Below are 19745 nucleotides of genomic sequence, written 5' to 3' on the forward strand. Positions count from 1 at the left end.
CTGATATTGAAAAAATATAAGGTGCCCGCTGATTTCCAGTCGAATCTTCTCAGTTTAGGTCGTAATTAAATAATAATTAATCGTAATTAAGTCGAAGAAGTAGTTAATAAAACAAGAGTTATAGCTGTAAGTGATAAGAGAGGTCGTGTTTCGATGCAGCAGTAGATGAGATAATAATGGAAAAGTAAAAGACAAGGCCTGCGAGTTACTGGATACTTTCAGTTGATACCTTGTTCGACTTCCAAAAACACTGTAACTGACAGTTTGTAAGGTCTATAGAAAGTAAATACATTTTATTTCTATTCATTTCCTTTACTTTGTATCATTGCCAGTCCGTTACTAGGCCCTTTCAGTTACCAGGGCGGGTCAAGTGGGGATTGTGGATCTACACAACTTTCAATATTTCTGTGTACAAATATTATAACTACTTTATAATGAGGTAGGGTCTTAGTGAATAAAACTAAAAATTAAGCTTATAATATTTTACTGGCATCTTTGAGACTTTTTGACATCTTTGAGATACAGATCATACATGCTTTTCTACAATTTGTGTGTGTTTTAAGTGTGGTGTGTGTTACGTAGTAAAATATGTTAAGATGTATAGATTGCTACACACCAGATTTCACAAATATGGGAATTAGGCAAATTTATCGCTATTACCAAATCATCAACAACCCATTATTGTCCCCCTGTTGGGCACGGGTCTCCTCTCAGAGTGAGAAGGATTAGGTCATAGTCCACCGCGCTGGCCAAGTGCGTATTGGTAGACTTCACATACCTTTGAGATTTTTTTTCTTTCTTTATTTAAAAAAAAAAACTCTCAGGTGTGCAGGTTTCCTCAGGTGTCTGGGATTTGAACTTCGGACCTTTACCTTTGGATATTCCCAGTCCCACTTCCAGCAGTGTAGTAGGAATCTATAGCGGTTAAAGCACAGACCACAAAGACGAAATTATGCATAGTAGGTATGCAACATAAACAAAACAAAATGTAAATTAGTTGCTGACGCTATCTCGTCCGTCGTACCGTTTATGCTGACAGTACGAGCCACTCTAATCCGCCCTGATAATGCCCGCCCCAGATCAAACACGATTAATTCTGAAAGGCAACAAACGGACACACTTTGGAATCGGATTACAGTGCCTTCGCTTTCTACTACGTTTAGGTTGGTATTGTTATTAGTGACTGAAAACGGTTTTTAGCCAAAAACGAGATCCAGCTTTCGGTTTGGTCTTTGGTGGTCAAACCGAAAACGAAACCGTTTTTTTTCGATCTATGAAATTTTACACAATTCCTTGGAATTTTGAAATTACTCATAGAAGCATTTCGACAAATTACCTCCTTTGATTTATAAGTTTTAACTCAGTAGGGCATTAAAAGGGATTGAATATAAATGTCTGGCGTACTGACGGTCAAGTAGACAAAAAACGGCTACTAGTAAGATGCTCAAGTACAGTCGATTGCAACTCGAAAATTCCTCACCTTTTCTTTTGGCTGAGCCGAGGTTCAGGCAGTAGTAGTAGCCGTAAAAGTTCAGGCTGAAACTTGTACTAACTCTATACCACTACCACCCCTCTAACCACTAACTTAGGGTGTAACGAATTACGTAAAATATTTACAAATAGATTAGTAAGAGAGCATTTCGTTAGAATCTACTTAGTATAAGCCTGCTCCAATTAAAAGTTAAAGCTATCGTTTAGAATTATCTTTAAGAGTAGTTTTGAGGACTAGCTATTTCATCTCTATTTATATAAAATAGCTAAGTAGAAATTTATAGGTAGTATATCAAATAAACCGTCCAGTGTGAGTCGAACTCGCACACTGAGAGTTCCGTACCATCAAATTAAGGTTATATTTTATTTATTTATTTTTAGCATTTGTTATCATATCATACAAGTAAATGCATTGTGAAAATCTACGATTCAATAGATAAAGCCTTTGAGCTAGTGACATGGCAGTATAGTGTTAGTGAAAAAGTAATAAGTGAACATTTTAGAACACACGAACAATGTGTCTACTCCCTTATGTGATAAAACAAAAACGTGCAGTGTCAGAGGACGCCACCTTCATTATACCTATGATATTTTTAGCAGTTTAAGTTAGCGTAGAATTACTCATTAGTCTTAAATTAGGCTAGATCGTAATTAATATAAAGTACCTTATTACTCACTTGGTACTTAATACAAACAAAAAAAAAGATAAAGCGAAAAACGCCGAAAAGTTTGGTGCTAATTCTTAATTTCCTAATTATTTTCCAGCATTTTTATTTTTAATATTTGTTGTTATGATGGTCACCGTTATGGGTACATACCCTTTAAAAATTCAAGTGTTAATGTTCCATTACGGTTCTAGAGACGCGCAGACGGTCATACATGGGGGGCTTAGTAATAAAGTTCCGTTTTTACCTTTTGAGTACGGAACCCTCAAAAGGCCCGCCTAAAGGCCATCAGTAATCTAAGCCCGTATTATACCGAGAGCTTTTAGTTCCCTTTCGTTTGTGAACAGAATATTGACATTTTATATAAAGTACTCGCTTACTTTTATATGAAAATTCGCGTCTTTGTGTCTAAGAGGCTTCGAGCCTCATACATACGCATGACGGATCTTAGAATGTTAAACAGGTGAATGCTGTGTCGACGGGTAAAAATATTGCGTTCAACTTTTCTTTTTTTGCTTTTTGTAACGTAATTGAAAGAAGTAATAAAACTACGAACGTACTTCTGAAATTTTCATAGGCGAAATGTTATTTTGCTTTTTATTCTTATATTTAATTCACAAACGAGCACGAAACCTATCTAATAATATATAGTTACTCCTGCCCATAAACATACCTAATCAACCCTAAAAAGGTTTGAAGTTCTATACGTGGTCACTCTTGATGATTAATTTCGCATGTTTTTTGTAAGTTTATCTTCAAATAAGGAGTGGTAATATTCTATCAAGTTATGATATTTTACCAAAAAGGTTCTGTAAGGTTTAAAATTACCACCGATTTCACTTCTTGATAAAAAATATTTCTTTCACCAATATACTCAATTTAGCTAATATCAGCAATACTGTTTTATTTCGATATCTTTAGGTTATTCTCAATAGTAATTGTATATCAAAATATAAAATGTGATATTGTTTCAGATCAACTAACAGTGCTGAGCTACAAGTCCCTTAAGGTGAGTTAGCAATCCTGCTTAATATGTCAAGCGCTCCTGCTCCTAAAGCACGTGCGTGGAGCGCGGCGGTTTATTGCTCCAATTACCTTGTGAATTAAGCCAATCACGCTATATAAGGCAGCTATAGGGATCATGCTTGCTATATGACCCCAACATGCTTTATGTACACAGAATATGGATATTCTACTATTGATATACTTTAGATAAATTGTTAAAAATGTGTTCTGCTTCTATTCTTTGCTTGTACTCCAATTATATGGCCAATAATAATTCAATCTCATGGATATCTAAACTGGGTATTTCCTTCGTATTTTGCTCCACGGTTTTTCAGTCAACAGACTGCTTGTGACGGAAATTAAATTAATAGTTTTCCATTTGAAAGAAGAAAAAGTATGCACTTTAATAGTAAATTTTATTTCTTCTTCGTAAGTGTTTTCGATTTGTTAGGAGTGCTAAGCTACAAGCACCTTGGGACAAGCTTACAATCCTGCTTAATATGTCAGGCGCTTCTACTCGTAAGGCACGTGCGTGGTGCGCGGCGGCATATTGCTCCAATTACCTTGTGAATTAAGCCAATCATGCAAGATAACGTAGCTATAGGTAGCATGTATGCCGGTTGCAATGCTGTTTATTTATTATATTTTCTTGTAACACCTTAAACTAGTGTAACAAAGGGCATTAAGTTCATAATGCCTTAATTTCATTCTCTACCAGTCAACCCTGGGCGATGGCGATAACATGTGGTAGGCTTCTAAAAGAAAACAATAAACTGCATAAAATAATGACATAATATACTAAAAAATAGTTTTAGATTTGATTCCTTGGTTATATACAAACTATCAATAAATAACATCTGTAAATAAAATTAAACACATGAGAAATATGATAAATGTCATAGGTTTTAAAATTATATATTAGTTTTAACTACCATAAGTAGGAGTGACAATGATATGTGACGCATATGATCATAGCGTTAGACATCGCTTCAACATACTTTGGTTGTTACCATTAAATAACAGTCGTCAAAATCGATTCACTTAAATACATTTAACAAACATTTCACCACTAACTTGCGTTGGTGTTCCTGGCATACTGAGATAATTATTACCAGGATATAATATAGCTACTACTAACTACTTATAACATGACGAACATATATAGCTACACTCGTGGCCGGATTGCATATGAACATTCACCTCAAGGGTCTCTTGGGGCACGCTGCAGTGGGCATTACTCCAATTACTGTGAATTACGCCACTAGACTGAAATGTTTGATTGGGTAAATTGGGCCTACTAGTTGCTAGACCAGAAACAGTTGGAGGCAAATTCATTTTTGTGGAGATGAAGTTGCAAACAGCCATTTTTTCGCAATATTAAAGTAGCAAAATCATCATACAATCCACCTGATGGCGAGTAGCTACCGCCCATGGACATCAATCAAGCTCAGATAAGATGACATTCCTACCTGAGGTTTGTCATGGATACTTTAAGACTGAATTGAAGAGACTCATGCCTCATATCTGTCATCCTGTGGCATGACGACTGTTACTCAAAACATAGCAACGCTTGATACTGTAATTATAAGGGAGAAGTAAGTGTTGTGGTGATGTCACCAAAGGTAAATTCCCAATCATCACGGGTTCAACCAGAAAATATTTTCTGAACCAAAATATTTTCATAAATAACTTCTCTGACTCCAAATACAATCAAAATTACATATACCATTCCAGTTACGACACAAAGTCATAAACTGAAAATGATAACTTAAGAATTAATTTTATTTCGTTGAATATAATACGAGCATAATGTACCATTACTTTAAAAGTTATAATGTACTTAATCTCGACAGAATTCCACCTTCAACGTCGGCAACAAGCGACGCTTACATGTTTATCCAAACACAATTCAACTTTTAATATCCACCCCTTCTTTATTATCCATCCAATTTTGAGGATTAAGGCGGCTTACACACGAAGCGTGAATACGCTGACGTTGTTGCGACTTATATTTTGCGCAAATGAAGCACAATTTCAGGGTCTAAGTATCAAATCATTATGTCAGATAATGTCTGCAAGATTTATTATGTTCTGGCCTATAAGAGTATTTGGCACTCAAACATGTTGTAAGCAATATTTGATTGATCTCAGATATGAGATTAAATATATAGGTTGATTGCTGACTAGGTAAACATCATATTCAAAGATATTCATTTTTCAAAGCACAAAGGAGTTAGAGAAATTAAAAAAAGAACTACTTGAATTAGATCTTGCAATTTCAAGTTATTATTTTTATAGGTCCGTATTCCGTATGTACTTTCTTACTATATAATACTGAAATAGAAAAAAAAGCCTAGTCAATTCAACGATAACAATATTATATAAACGTGTATAAGACATAAGGTAACGATCGTAATATAACGGTCTTATGTGTTATGTCAAGTTTTATACGAGTACCAAGCTCAGATGCGATAAGGAAGTAACTTATGAAACACGTACGTGGAACGACGTATCAATTGGAAATCGTGATGCTTTGATTCTTTATGTCACGTCTTATCCGAACCACGTAGATGGAAGATGTATGGGGTTTAGGGTCATGCGAAGTACCGTTCAGTTTCCCATGTATAAATCACCTAGTTTTACCATAAGACTAATCGATAAATAAATACTAAATAAACAGGAAAAGAATATGTTATTCCAGTATACAAAATCCTTTTGTACATACATTTCATCAGTAGTTCCATCTACGCTTATTAAACAAAATCATCCTGTGTATTCGTATTTACTAAATCAATACTGTGTGTTTTGGTGTATTGATACAATGTCATCTCTTGGCAACAAAAGAAACTATACATTGAATGTGGAACCTGGAGTCTTTTAGTTGTAAATCTTGACTGTGTACTACAGGCTGTAGAAAGAACGTATTGAAAAGTGTAATTGACTTGAGTAAGCATCTTATTTTTTCATTCGACCGTTTGAGTTTGGAACGATATTTGATGTGATGGTGTCTTTTATAAACTACAACTCACGTAGCAGCGTGCGTTTTTGCGACAGTCGTTGACGTTTCTTACTTCGACATCCGCCAGTGTGAACAATGACTTATGTATTAAATGAACTGCATACTTGTGTGTTCAACTCATAAAACAATATGGTTCATTTAAGGGTTAGAAGGGTTTCGCAAATGTAATCAAATGTTCGTAAACAAAACTCGAAGACTGTCATAATACGGATTACGTCAGTTTAATAAGCCTATGAAAGGTAGGCTCTTAATGACGTTTATATAAAATAAATTTATTCAAGTATACAACATATTACGAACATATCACAGACATTATAATGTATGTATTTTTGTACTTAGTTATTCAATTATCCACTACGCGGTTTGGGGAAATACACTTTTTATCATATTTAAATGGCTAATAAGTATGTTCACCTGATGGTAAGTGGCTACTGCTGATAAGATTAGATCTCTACTTGAGTTTGGTAAAAGATGCGTTGCTACCCCTAAGGACTAAGTCGGAACGCTTGTGATAAGTGATGTCTCCCTTACCACATTCCTTAAAGCGTAACACTGTTATTAAACAGAAAAAATCATATTAGTGTTACGTCCAGAGTCGAACCACAGTAACATACCACATTTTAAACTATCTTATAAAAAAGGAAGACAAAACATGGTCGTAGCTAGCGAGAGTGCATTTCAATCAAGTAGAAACGCTCCGGCAGACTCAGAATGAACCGCGGTGTGCAAGTAGGTCACGGGACGGGATTGTGGCAGCTTTCTCTCGTTCAATCCCTCGATGCCTGTGCAACGAAGTGGCTACCGATGTTTGCGTGATCAAGGTTTCAAGAAATTTATTTAACTGGAGAATTATTATATAAACAAAAACTGATTGCTTAAAAATATTGCCTCTAAATTATAGGAGTGACTATAATTTAGACGAGTCCATATGTCAAAATACTTACTGTAGGGCCACAGAATGAAACATAGGTACAGCCAGCTCCAAAAGTAAATGAACATTACTATGTTCCATTGATATTTTCAATACTATTAAATATTATGTATACCTATGTGAAAAAAAATCCCACATAACACGGCGTCGCTCCCACGTCGTCGGGTATCTTTTGAAGGTTTTCCCTCGTAAACAAAAAAAAATGGATCTCATAATTATCTCAAAATACGTCGAGATGTTTGAGTGTACGTCGTGCCAGAGGATAAGACATACATGTACATAATTATGCTCCGCAATCATTACCCTCCACAGTCAGATACAAAGATATTGTAGTCTTGTAATAGACGTTTATAGGTGGCCGTCTGGCAGTGGCCACGTACCATCAGAAGGACTTCAAGCTTTACTGCTTAAAAAAATACGAATGATGTGTCAAATAATTGCTACTATCAAACCAATGCCCGTTTGTATAATACTAAAGCATAAAACTCGTTTTTTGTCCCATTCCCTGTCAACGAAGTGTGGCACATATTGCGTTGATTGATATAATTATTATGGACTATTGAAACTTGCATAGAGGAATTTTACAAAGACTGACGTTGATAACGAGTCTTTGTAAGCCCGTTACTTGTTATCAATCCATGCAATGTTTGGTCTTCCAAAGATCGACATTTGACAATGATGCATTATAGAGTATATCAAATTATTTAATTTTTTCATTATTAAAACAACATTGATATTTTTGATATTATTGAATATTAGATAGATACTAGTCAGATAAAAATGTAAATGACATCCCTACTTCGCTTTTAGCGTTAGAATATAAGTATACATGTGTGGTTGTGTAAAAATTCCAACAAAAGGTAAAAACAGCATAGAAACGTGCCATCAGATTTAACGTCGGAAAAATGACTTTATACACACAACAATTACTCTCCCCCTACACAAATATATTAAACCAACCTTTATCAACAAAAATTACTCGGTTGTAAAAATCCCGGGCAATTTATAAGCTGTCGGGTGTACGGTGGGCAACTCATTTATATCGCGGGGGATTTTCGGCTCTGTGACTTTGAGTTTTAGTATAAAATCGCGTTGGGTTTTCTGTTAATTAATGGACCACTTGATGGATGGTTTGCGATCGATAAGGCCTATTTCCAATTCGGTTTTCGTGGTTCAGACCCGTATTTAATGTTGTTAAACGTTTGCGCCGTCTTCGTGCTAGTAACTAAATATTGGTATGATTAATTGTGCGTGTACAAATAAAGGTTTTTGCTCACGAATTTTGTGTAGAAAATACGTAGGAAAGAAATAAATCACAGTTCATTATTAAGAAAGAAGCTTTATCGTCACAGAAGCGATCGCTTTGACTTAGTCCTTACTACTGCTATTCTGAGAGGCATTCTATCTTAGTCACCATTAATACTAACGCATAATTATTCGTCATTATATAGGTTATTCTGTTGTATTAAAAAAAAAGATGTACTGGGGCAACTGTAATTATTAATGCTCGTTTGCTAATCTAAATTTAAATATGAGTTATAAAATAGATTCCGGAAATCCACTGCATACATTCGTTAACGAAGTTTCGAATGTTTTCCAAAAAAAACCGAAATTTATTTCGTAGAACTTGAAATTACAATCCTATAAAAACACGGTCTAATTCAATTTTTCGGGCAGCGTCACGGTCCACAGAATAGAATTTGGCTGTCAAATCGTTCATTCTTCATTAAGCCCGTCCGAAACGGACATCCGTTAGGGCACCGGAATAGGATGTGCCCGAAACTATGAACGTATCTGCGGATTTTGTGTTTGCAAAGTAAAACTCTGATTTGACAAAGTAAAGCAAGCTGCATTACATAAGTCACTCATTCCTCATAAGTAGCAATACATCCTTAGATAGGATTATTTGTTAATTTTGATTTAATTACTCTAAGAGTAAGTACACAAGTGGTAGTAATGACTAGCTAAAATACCTAATTGGTATAGAATAAATAACAAAAAATATTATTATGTTAACACTTTACTTGATTGTATATTTAATATGTATCCTTCCTTTACATAAATTTGTACCATTTAAATTACTTCTATGAATATATTATAATATGATATTTTGAGCTAATCTGGTAAGGGACTTAAACTAACATATTGGTAATATTTAGGCTTGTTAGGCTTATCTCTATAATATTCGTATTAGTACTAAAATGAAATGAAAACTTGTTTAAAAAAATTTAACCCCTTCGCCGTCACTTTTGATTCGAACCGTTCATTATCCGTTTTCATAAAAAAATACGGCGAATGAACAAATAAACGTTGATTTCACGAATCGGAAGTTAATTCCACTCATTGAATCCATTATTGATAACACGCGGGCAATCAAAAATCATATTTGGGATCCTGATTGGAGTATTTTGCGTGCAAGCATTCAATTTATTTGAGGATAATTAACTTGAAGTGTACAACTCATTTTATTATGAATATCCCGTTTTAATCAAATTTGTATTTTTGCTTTTTTAATACAATTTATTATTAAGAATACACAATCTCTTAACACGCTATTATAGGGTAAAAGTAGGCGTGGAGGTGATGCAGTTCAGCCTTGTGTGAGCAAGGTTTTTTTTTTATAATTAAGAGATAGCAAACGTGGTTGTTATCTACGTGGGGGTAAAAGGTACAGGGCTCATAGATATCTTTGATCCACCACAAAAAGTTTACAGTCGTACCCAAGGTTGGTCATAGACTAATTATTACCTAAAAGAAAGGTGGCATGCCTGGGATAACTATACATATGTCTCCTTTACCAAACTTTTCAAAACAAAATACAGCAGCGCTTAACACCAATGTTATTCAGAAATATGTGTGACGGTGGTGCCACTGGAGTCGAACCACAATGGCTTCTACCATCCCCGGTATCATTGCGAAAATCGTTGAATTTTGATAACTCGTCACTCCACACGAAATCCCAGTAGATTAAATTCCCCAAAATATTCCCGACTTTAATTAAAACGATGGAGCGTTTATAAAATAACAATGAGTATATGAGTATTTAGAACGTGATAATAAAAACAAAGAACTCGACGGGTCGAAAATATTGTATTCCCTTTATCTCCCCCAGACGTCCCATTTCATTTACAAACATATTACAATTAGTTTAAAAGTTCCAGAGTTCGTATGAAACAAGATTGTGTTTCGTATTTATTGTATGGAATTTATTACCCGACAAGCGTTCATTATCTAGTCCCTTTAGGGAACGAATTTCCAGAAAATCTAACATAGTCATATATATTACGGTATGAAGTGTTATTTTTCATTTCGTCGATACTTCTTCTGTCATGTATGTTGCACGCGTGTTTGACGAAGAGATTTTAGCGCGTTATTTCACACATGTGGTTAGACAGGAAAAGTGTCATTAGAGTCTGTTTGTGAAATATTGTTAAAGGTTTACGCCCGCTATTAATAATAATCAAACATGCGAAATGGTATGTAAAAATCAATAACAGATGTTATTGAGTCGTATAAATAAATATTCGGCATTTAGATGTTTATTTCAATAAAAACATCGTTGTTGAACGCTAAACACCAATGACATGAATGACATTAGGTAATACATCTATGCTGAACACTACATTTTTACATTACTACACTATAATTTCACCTTTTTCCAAACGATAATTCACCACATATATGAAACAACTTATGTGATTCCCTCATTTCTATGTCGTTACCAACTAACACACATTTCTCGCTTTGATACAAAGCGGTCGTGGAAAGAAATGATTAAACCTCTTTGACGACGTCAGCGAGTTTAATGTGACGACGAAAATCTTTCACGTGCTCTGATATTAAATGTTCGCTATACAGGCTTTAAATTTCATATTTGTAGTACCTATAGTATATAATAGATGCAATATAGTTTAAAGAATAGATATAGGTTTAGTATATAGAATGTTATAATTAAAAATGTAGTGCTATGGTAATTAAATCTTATATATAAAATTCTCATGTCACAATGGTAGTTACCGTCCGAAACGGTGAAACAACCGAAGTCGTTGGCTCTCTGCCGTTCAAATTGTCTATTCTCACCTGTAGTATAGTCTGAGCCAATCAGCTAGTCCGCTCTGAAGTTGTTGCGAGCAGGTGTAGTCAACATTTTGCTATGGCGATTCATTTCTATATTCAGAGCGGACTAGCAGTTTTACGCGGACTATAACACTTTATTCACTCCATTGTATAAAATAGTAAATTCTCGATTAGACAGACAGACAGACCGTCTGCTCTGGGATATGGTATTTTTTTTTAAATAAATACCATACCCCAGAGCAGACATCTAAACTAGTACCATTTCTACTCAGTTGGCATCGATCAGGAAAGGAGTGGAATAACTTCCGATAGTCGATCAGTCGATCCCGTCGCGTGGCGTCCTACAGTATGGCCAACATGGCTACCATATTGGTCGCTACTTAAAAACAATTTATATTTGTACAATATGAATGATAATAAAACTTTTATTGAATAAAATCTCATAACTGTAAAAAGGAATGGAAATCTGATATCTCGAGAAATTTTCATTTCGTTATAAATGGAGGATTTTTATCCGGAATGGCTTTGGGTGTTTTATTTTTGACACCCAACAGGGAAGCAACCTGAAACTCCCAATCAATTTTATTCCAAGCCTTAAAACTTTTCGATTTTAATTAAAACGACGGAACGCGCCCCGAAAATAACGTTATAACCAACTGACTATTTAGAAAGGGATAATAAAACGAGATTTTGTTATCACCAAAGTTGAGAGCCAATAAAAAATGTTTCATCGTCCCCAAAGACACTTTTATTTTATTTTCTTTTATAAACCAAATGTATTATATTCGGCTTAAAAGATAGAGACCAAATAAAATTATACAGCATATTTCTCGGACGAAATTCCATTATAGGATGTATTTCGTTTTGAGAGTCGACGAAAGTTTCTCGCATTCGGTGAGTTATGTTAGTTGATTCAATAAGTTTACCTTTTCCTACGAGCTTTTTAGTACACAGACATTAAATTTATTGTCCTAGCCTGAAATTGAATCAAAAAGGAAATCAAAGGAAAGTTTTTGAGAGCAACTAAAATATTGGTTTAGTTTTGTCACTATAAATGTAGTCGAATTACCAGAGAATTTTAAAAGAGTTTCAAGAACTGAATAAAAGCGACATATCCTTTTATGAAACTAGAAATCTCACGTTTTAAATGACTCGCTTGTAAAAACCCCATAAAGAATATCACACAGATTCACAGAAAATGCCGTGTCTACTCTATCTCGGCTCTACGCGTTACGTAGCACGCCGCTACGCCATAAGGTATGGGCCATGAAATTCTCTACAAATAATCCGCTTCATGTCGTCGCTGTAAATCAAAGGAATAAATAATTATCTTTAAATAACAGAAACAGACTACCCGCTTAAATAATATTTTAAAGAAGATAAAGATATTTATTAAATAATTGCACGATAAAAGTTAAGTTAAATGATATTTTAACTGAAAACAATTGTTTACTGCTATTAATAAACAGGCTCGCTCACAGATATGACAGATACAACTTAACATTGGTGTATCTTTCTTAAAACACCCTTCTAAATAAAATACAATAGCTTTTCACCACTGTGCATAAATGGTTAGTATGTTAATTATGCCATGATTATAGCTTGATGGTTACTGGTTAAAATGGATATGCATTATTTTTATTATTCTACTTCTTTTTATTCCCTAGTTTCCATCCTAATTTCTTAGTGCTGTACGCAGCGCCAAAATTTCGCGATCTTTTAGCCATGAACCTTACATGTTTTAAACATAATAATAAAATATCGCTAATTTCGTGGCCGACCCATAAAACACGCTCGCTATCAGGTGACCGCCGTAAAACGGGGAGTCGGGGAAAATGCTCCCGCACCCCACATTTCACTTTTTTCTTTCATCTCTACTCTAGCTGGCACAATCAATCATTCCGGAGACGTTTATTATGTATTTACACCCGTTTGTGCGAAACGGTGTCGCTTAGACATTTGTCTGGATTTATTCGTAGCGGAAAAGAACATTTTAAATGATGCGCGTTTCCGAAATACTTATTGAGTTCTGTTCTTCATAATACCGTCTATGTTACAATATAATCTTCTGACAAAAAATCGTCATTCTTGTTTTCAATTAAGCGCTTCCATGTAACGTTATACTCGCTAGCAAAAAATATTCCTCATTTATATTTCATTTCGAACGAGATTAATTTTGTTTTATATAATCAGAAAAGGAAATTGCGAAGCTAGAGATCGTCATACCTCTTCCTATTTAATAATATCTGTATTTAGTGCTGTACTTAATACAGATAAAAAATAATAATACTGATTTAAGGGTAAAATATTTACACGAGGCATTCAAAAACTCCAACATCTCTACTATAAAGTGAGCCGTAGGAAAGTACACAATTACAATAATTACAATTATTGTATGAGAAAGCCAAATACCAAAATGCGTAAATATAACCACATAATTACACAATTTAATAATTCCAACATGATGCTTTACTCTCACACTATTATAGCGTTAATTTTAACACAACTCAGAGATATTTTGATTAAATAATATCTATCTCTAATACATAAACAATCCTAATCGGCCCAATGGAGCGGATTTCGCAAACACAAAGCCACAATGAGCTGCAATTTTCATCCGTGTATCAACGTTCTGAAATTGTATTATCATTTTATCTAATACAATCCAATACAATGTTACTGAATATTGTGATTATTATTGAGATATTATTTTGATGCTTCCGGTGGACACTTTTTATTACCCTGATAGCGTTATTATTATATTTTTTTATAATAGCAGAGGGGCATGCAGTCCACCTGGCTGCCATCCATCCATCTAAATGGCTACTTCCGCCCATGGACATCTGTAATCAACCACAGATAGGATATATTATAGTGTATCCATTCTTCACTACGATTTTGAGATCCATTGTTGGAGATATGTAAATCTCTCTTAGTTGGTGCTGATTTAATAAAACCGTAGGCATCCAGTGCTTATGTGATGTTTTTTTTGTCTTAAAATTCCTCCTAACCGGAACCCAGTACTTCCTTTGTCTAGGTGTGATCGCGACTCTAGAACATTTCTGCCTCGTTGCTTGCTGACAATCACAAAAAAAATATTGTTTGCTTAATAAATAAAATAATATTTTTTTAAATGTTTGTAACATACATGTTGGCTGTTTATTAATTAAAACATTTAAGGCAATGCATGAACTGCTACGCGCATAAACAATAATTCCTAGCAGAATTAAGTGGCACAAGACTTTCCCAGGATGTTAAAAAAATCCATAAAGTATGCGTTTCAACAGACCTTATTAACCAGGGACAGGTTATACAAAATTAACAAAGAGCTAAGGACGTCTCCTGGGAGGCTAGGAACTAAAATACAGGAACAAAGGCTTCACAGAGCTCCCAAACGATTCTTATAACGTCATTCAGGACGATTACTGAAAGCCAAAGTTTGTTCAGTAAGCTTAACTTTATACTTTTACTTTATTTTTTATCAAGGCTTTAGGAGACCTAGGTGGAGGAATTTATAGCGGATTTGAGCTTTAATATTATATTTGAATTATGAATCTGCGTTAACGTTACTTTCAGAAGAAACTTTTTTTATATTCATAAATGTTTTGTGTTGCTAATAAATGCTATAGACGTAAAAGCAGTAAGAGTCTTATTCGACTGTAATAAGTCAACCACAATTCTTTTGCAATTTTATTAATTCATAGTTTAAATACAAACGCCATCTTTAAAAAAAATATTTTAGTCTATAAAAAACGTTGTAACAACTCTTAATAAATACTGAAGATGAATTTTCTTTGTGCGATGCAAAAGATATTACAACTCCGAAGATAACCGATTATTGATAGTATTTTTTGTCAATCTCAGTGTGTTTTAGGCCTGCAAGTGTAATGTTATGTTATTGATATTAAGATTAAGCCTGACTAACAATGACTAATATAATAATATCTGCATAGCTCAATGTGCCTTAAATCTATGCAGCCACGATATCTCACGCCTCCAGGCATTGGATTTTTCGACAAATGACTTCAAGCCTGAAAAAGGTTCTTCTATTTCGAATCGGAAGGGAATGTTACTATTGTAATATAATCCGGATTACATCCACCGTCATATATTATGTTTAACGTAAGACAATTTATATCGACTCGGCTTAAACCTTCCCCGAAGTGTTGTGTAAGGGATGAGGGGTTAAGGAATATTAATTAATCACAATCATGTGGAGCATGCATGGGTAATAAGGTACACATGTATTGTTAAGCTGAGGATTACTGCAAACCTACCCTCAGGCTTATAACACCTTGGCTTTTGTTTCGTTTATGTGCGATATTATGCTGAATCTTAGATGAGATAATATTTGTATAGTACCTTCAAGCTGATAGCCTAGTGGTTAGAAGGTCACCCAAACTTTCGGGCGATGCAAGGTTTCAATTCCAGGCCTCTGATTTTTTTAAGTTTTGGAAAAAAGGTTTTCAAGGGCGATTGAAATCTAGAAATCCGCACTTAGCGAGCGCGGTAGATCATGGCTTTGATCCCTCTCACTCCCAATCACTCTCTAAGACTCTCGTGCTCAGCAGTAGGACAGCAAGGGGGACTTTACTTAGAAATTTTCTAGAAATTGTATTTTGAAACCTTCTTCAAAAGCAACATTACATCGAAATTTGATGTCTGTAATTAACTAAGCAGTACTTAATGTTAAATTGGAAAGGTATTTTCTTTATCTCGCTTGTGAAATTTAGTTTGAAAATTATTTTGTGAGTATTGCCTGAAGTTCTACTAAATAAGCTCAAATCTCATTAAACTTGTTTACATTTAAAATCTCTTAGGAATTAATTCAGCTGCTTCAATGAAATGTTTTCATCATTCTAATTAGAATTAAGCTACAAGTCGGTTTTCTTTTGATTTCGTTTTTCTGGTTGCAACATCAGTTGATAAAACTGTAGGCAAGTACCTTTCGAGAAACTTTAAACTAATTTACCGCAAATAGCAATATTTAATTCACCATATTTTTATATTATTTTAAAGTCACAATCCTTGAACTAAACTGTTGTATAATGGTTATTTCACTCGAAGCGACGCGATTTATCTTGCTTTAAGTAAAGTGAAGTAAAATAGGAAAAAAAATGAAAATATCGGTCCGCTCGGAACCTCTCAAAGTTATCGAAAATACATTGCTCTTATCGAATGCCTGTAAATCGGCCCTCTGCTACGAAAATCGTCTGCAATTGAATTGACTGACCGCCGATAGACCGCAGCGGCCGTTTCGTAGCGCTCGACTCGTAGCAGATAACGAGTGCTACGTCTCTAAAATCTACGTAAGTAACGTGAATATGCTGAAATATTAACCACGCCGCGATTTATATTCCGCATTTGCGTAATATGTCATGTGTCTATAATACTCTTAAACTAAATAAAACATTATGTCACTGCTCAACAAAATATAATTATGTAGGTTTCGCTATGGTATTTATATTGACAAAAAATACTGAATGACTTACAATGAACCCCAATTAAAAGTAGGATTAATAAAATTCCATCAAATGATGGGACGGGCCATCATGATCCGATTCCTAGACAATAGTAACTGGTACGACATAGTAGTGCAATTTTTTTTATAAACAAAATCTTTGACCTCTTTTGGATACTTTACTGCCTACATATTTTTTTAACGTTCGTTATAAAATGCATTTTGTGACTATTAAAAATATGTGGCTGAAAATATTTTAACTTGATAAAAAATTCACGAAGCGCTACGATATTCATGCCAACGAATTGATTGGAAATACCGAATGGTCCAAGCGACTCCGTTTAAAGTTAACATTTCGTTACTCTTATCAAATGGTTGTGAATCAGCTCGCCGCCACGAGAATCGTATGCGATTAAATTGACTGAACGCTCCGATAAGCCGCCAGAGTTTGATTCATAGCGATAATTCTGTGGTTATACTATATTTTAGAGTTAAATCTTATGTAACTCGTAGTGTTTTAATGAAATGTTAATAAGAATTATTATTGTATAGATTGACCTATTGATTATTATAGTTTAAAAAATACATCTTCTTGACTCTTTTTGAACGAACCTTACTTTAGTAAAGAAGTACTTAAGTAAAGTAATCTGTTGTAATGATTAAAGACAAATTTCCACAGGGACATTTAGAATGGAATAATGATTATGAAAAATAACGAATAAATGATTAGTTAATTTATTGATAACCAATCCTACTATATTTTAAAAGTCCAGGCCAACAAACTGAAATGCAAACCGAATACAGTTATCAAAGTATTTTGCTGTAATCGGATGCTGTAGAGCGGCTCTTTGCTTCGTAAATCGTGTGCAATTGCAATGACGGACCGTTCCGATAGACGCCGTGTTCCAATTCGTAGCGATCAGTCGTATCCCATATCACGTAGCGTTCGTAGCAACGTAGCTGCGTAGTACCCCTTAATATAATTACACGTTATTATAATTATTAAATTGAATTTGAATAGGCAGGGAATATACATTTTTTCGGATTAAAAATATTAATGTGTTTTATGATGAAAACATTGCGTATGCAAAATAAATCTTTCGCGAACTAATCGTATTGCTCTCTTAGTATTCAATTGCCGGGCAGAGGGGTCACCATAGCTGTCTGACGCGCAAAAGGTCCCGGATTCGATCCTCGGCCAGACAGATATCTGAATGATGAATTTAGATACCTCTTCTGGGTATTTGTGTATTCGTTTTCGTTTGTGTTCATGGCACCCATGATACTTTTTCTTTAAATAATGGTTTTGTATTTAAAAGTTTATTCATGAAGTTACATCATTCTTTACACCGATTAATATTGATATTCAAGATATGAATTCAAAATAATATCATCAACCTACTACTAGTCATAAGTTTTACAATGTAAAGTCTATACAGTATATCGAAGTATAACAATAAATAACAAAGGATATTTTATAAAATTAACTCACCTTAGAGAACGTTGTGAAGAACTCTCAAGCATGTAGGTTTCGTCACAGATTCCCTTCGTCGTTAAACCTAGTAACAATAAATTATATTTTAACCTATCATAGTATAATAATTTCATTTTAAAATATCTTTTTATTACGCCTACATCTCGTCTACGTCTTTTAAATACAACCACTGTGAATAACTTCAGCTTTCTTTCCTTGGTTTAGGTTTAGCGTTGATATGTCAGTCAGTGAGTGAGTGACTTCACATTTCATATACATAAATATTATATAATATATAAATATCGGTCAAATAAAATTGCTCTACAAAATTCTATTATCCTATTTACACAAATCCGAACCAACTAGGCCAATTGTTCAGAAGTCGAGATTGCATCAATAGTTGATCATGTTTGTCGTAGTAGGTTTGGCACAGTCCCTTTGCTTAGGCGGTCCCTCGGGAACATGACCGATCGACCGTGTTCAACCACTGTCATGTAGGGTTATATGTTTTATGGTATCTTACTCCAGACTCCTATTGGGTAGAGCCCATTTAATATTCATATCATTCATACTTTAATTTATAAAATAAGGTAATCGAACGTATAGATATATCACTATAAATAAAAAAGCTAGTAATAAATTTTATAAAAATATATTGCATGGGTGGTAGAGCCCGTAATTTATTAACTAAGATACCACAACTACACTACGAGATATTCCTGTGAAATCTGTGTGTTGACGATAAGTGAATATTAGTATAGAATCCTAAATTTTCAGTCCAAAATCGCGTATCACTTTTCTTTAGTCGAATTTTCTTTTATGAGCATCTTAATTGTGTCATTGGTTAAACTCGTCAACAATAAACACCCATAAACAATAGAAACCAACGAATTCTCGCTTTCAAAGTGAAGTTCTAACACCGAAATAGCGTCAATTGTTTGCCATTTCACCCCAACGGCCCTATAAATCAGATACCCGTTCATAAAATCCGCGTCGGGTAAATCCGCAACAAACTACGGCTGAATCCGCTTAGAATCAATAATTTTGGACGCCCTATCCCTACAGTACTTGCGTATTCAGAAACTTTTCAAAGTTCACTGAACCGAATTGTATACAGATTTAGTTCAACGTATTCGACCTTATAGCTATACGAATACCGTCACCCACTTTTGACTTTAATGTTGGCGTAGTCAAAGCTATTCGCCGCCTTTGTATGGCAACTGTTTATGTAGTAAAAACAATGTTTGTCCGACCTTTTGTTGGAAAAGATAGTTGTTGGGAACTTTCACTCGCGCGTACATTATAACTTCCTCTTTTATCTGATAGGTGTTATTGGCCTTTGAATGTTAGAACAGGAAAGGCAAGTGTTAATAGAGTACTATACTTTTATTTTATAAATTTGAAAAGGACTTATAATCTTTAATTTTCGGATGGAAACACTAGCCGCCATTCTGTTTCACTCAAGATATCATTGTGTTAATAAACATTATAATAAAGAAAATATGTTGCTTGCTACCGAAATTACGTCACATTAAGCTAGCGTTCTAGTGTTTTAGATATTTGAAGAATAGAAGCAATGAATTTTAAAATTGAATGATTTGACATATTTATTCATTTTTTTA

General features: G+C 34.3%; 1 protein-coding gene across 2 annotated transcripts in view; it reads right to left on the reverse strand.

Annotated features, from left to right (window-relative positions):
* LOC140749749 (uncharacterized) overlaps positions 1-19745 on the reverse strand; it is an 87394-nt gene that overhangs the window by 42257 nt on the left and 25392 nt on the right. The window contains exon 2 of one of the 2 annotated variants that reach the window (XM_073082902.1): positions 18142-18208. The exons of the other annotated variant lie outside the window; for it this stretch is intronic. The gene's annotated coding sequence lies outside the window, so the exon portion shown is untranslated. The remainder of the gene's footprint in view (positions 1-18141; positions 18209-19745) is intronic. 2 annotated transcript variants of the gene reach the window in all.

Source organism: Epargyreus clarus, unplaced genomic scaffold (genome assembly GCF_041222505.1).
Source record: "Epargyreus clarus isolate Ecla_fem2 unplaced genomic scaffold, WU_Ecla_fem_2.2 ptg000018l, whole genome shotgun sequence".
Classification (NCBI taxonomy): domain Eukaryota; kingdom Metazoa; phylum Arthropoda; class Insecta; order Lepidoptera; family Hesperiidae; genus Epargyreus; species Epargyreus clarus.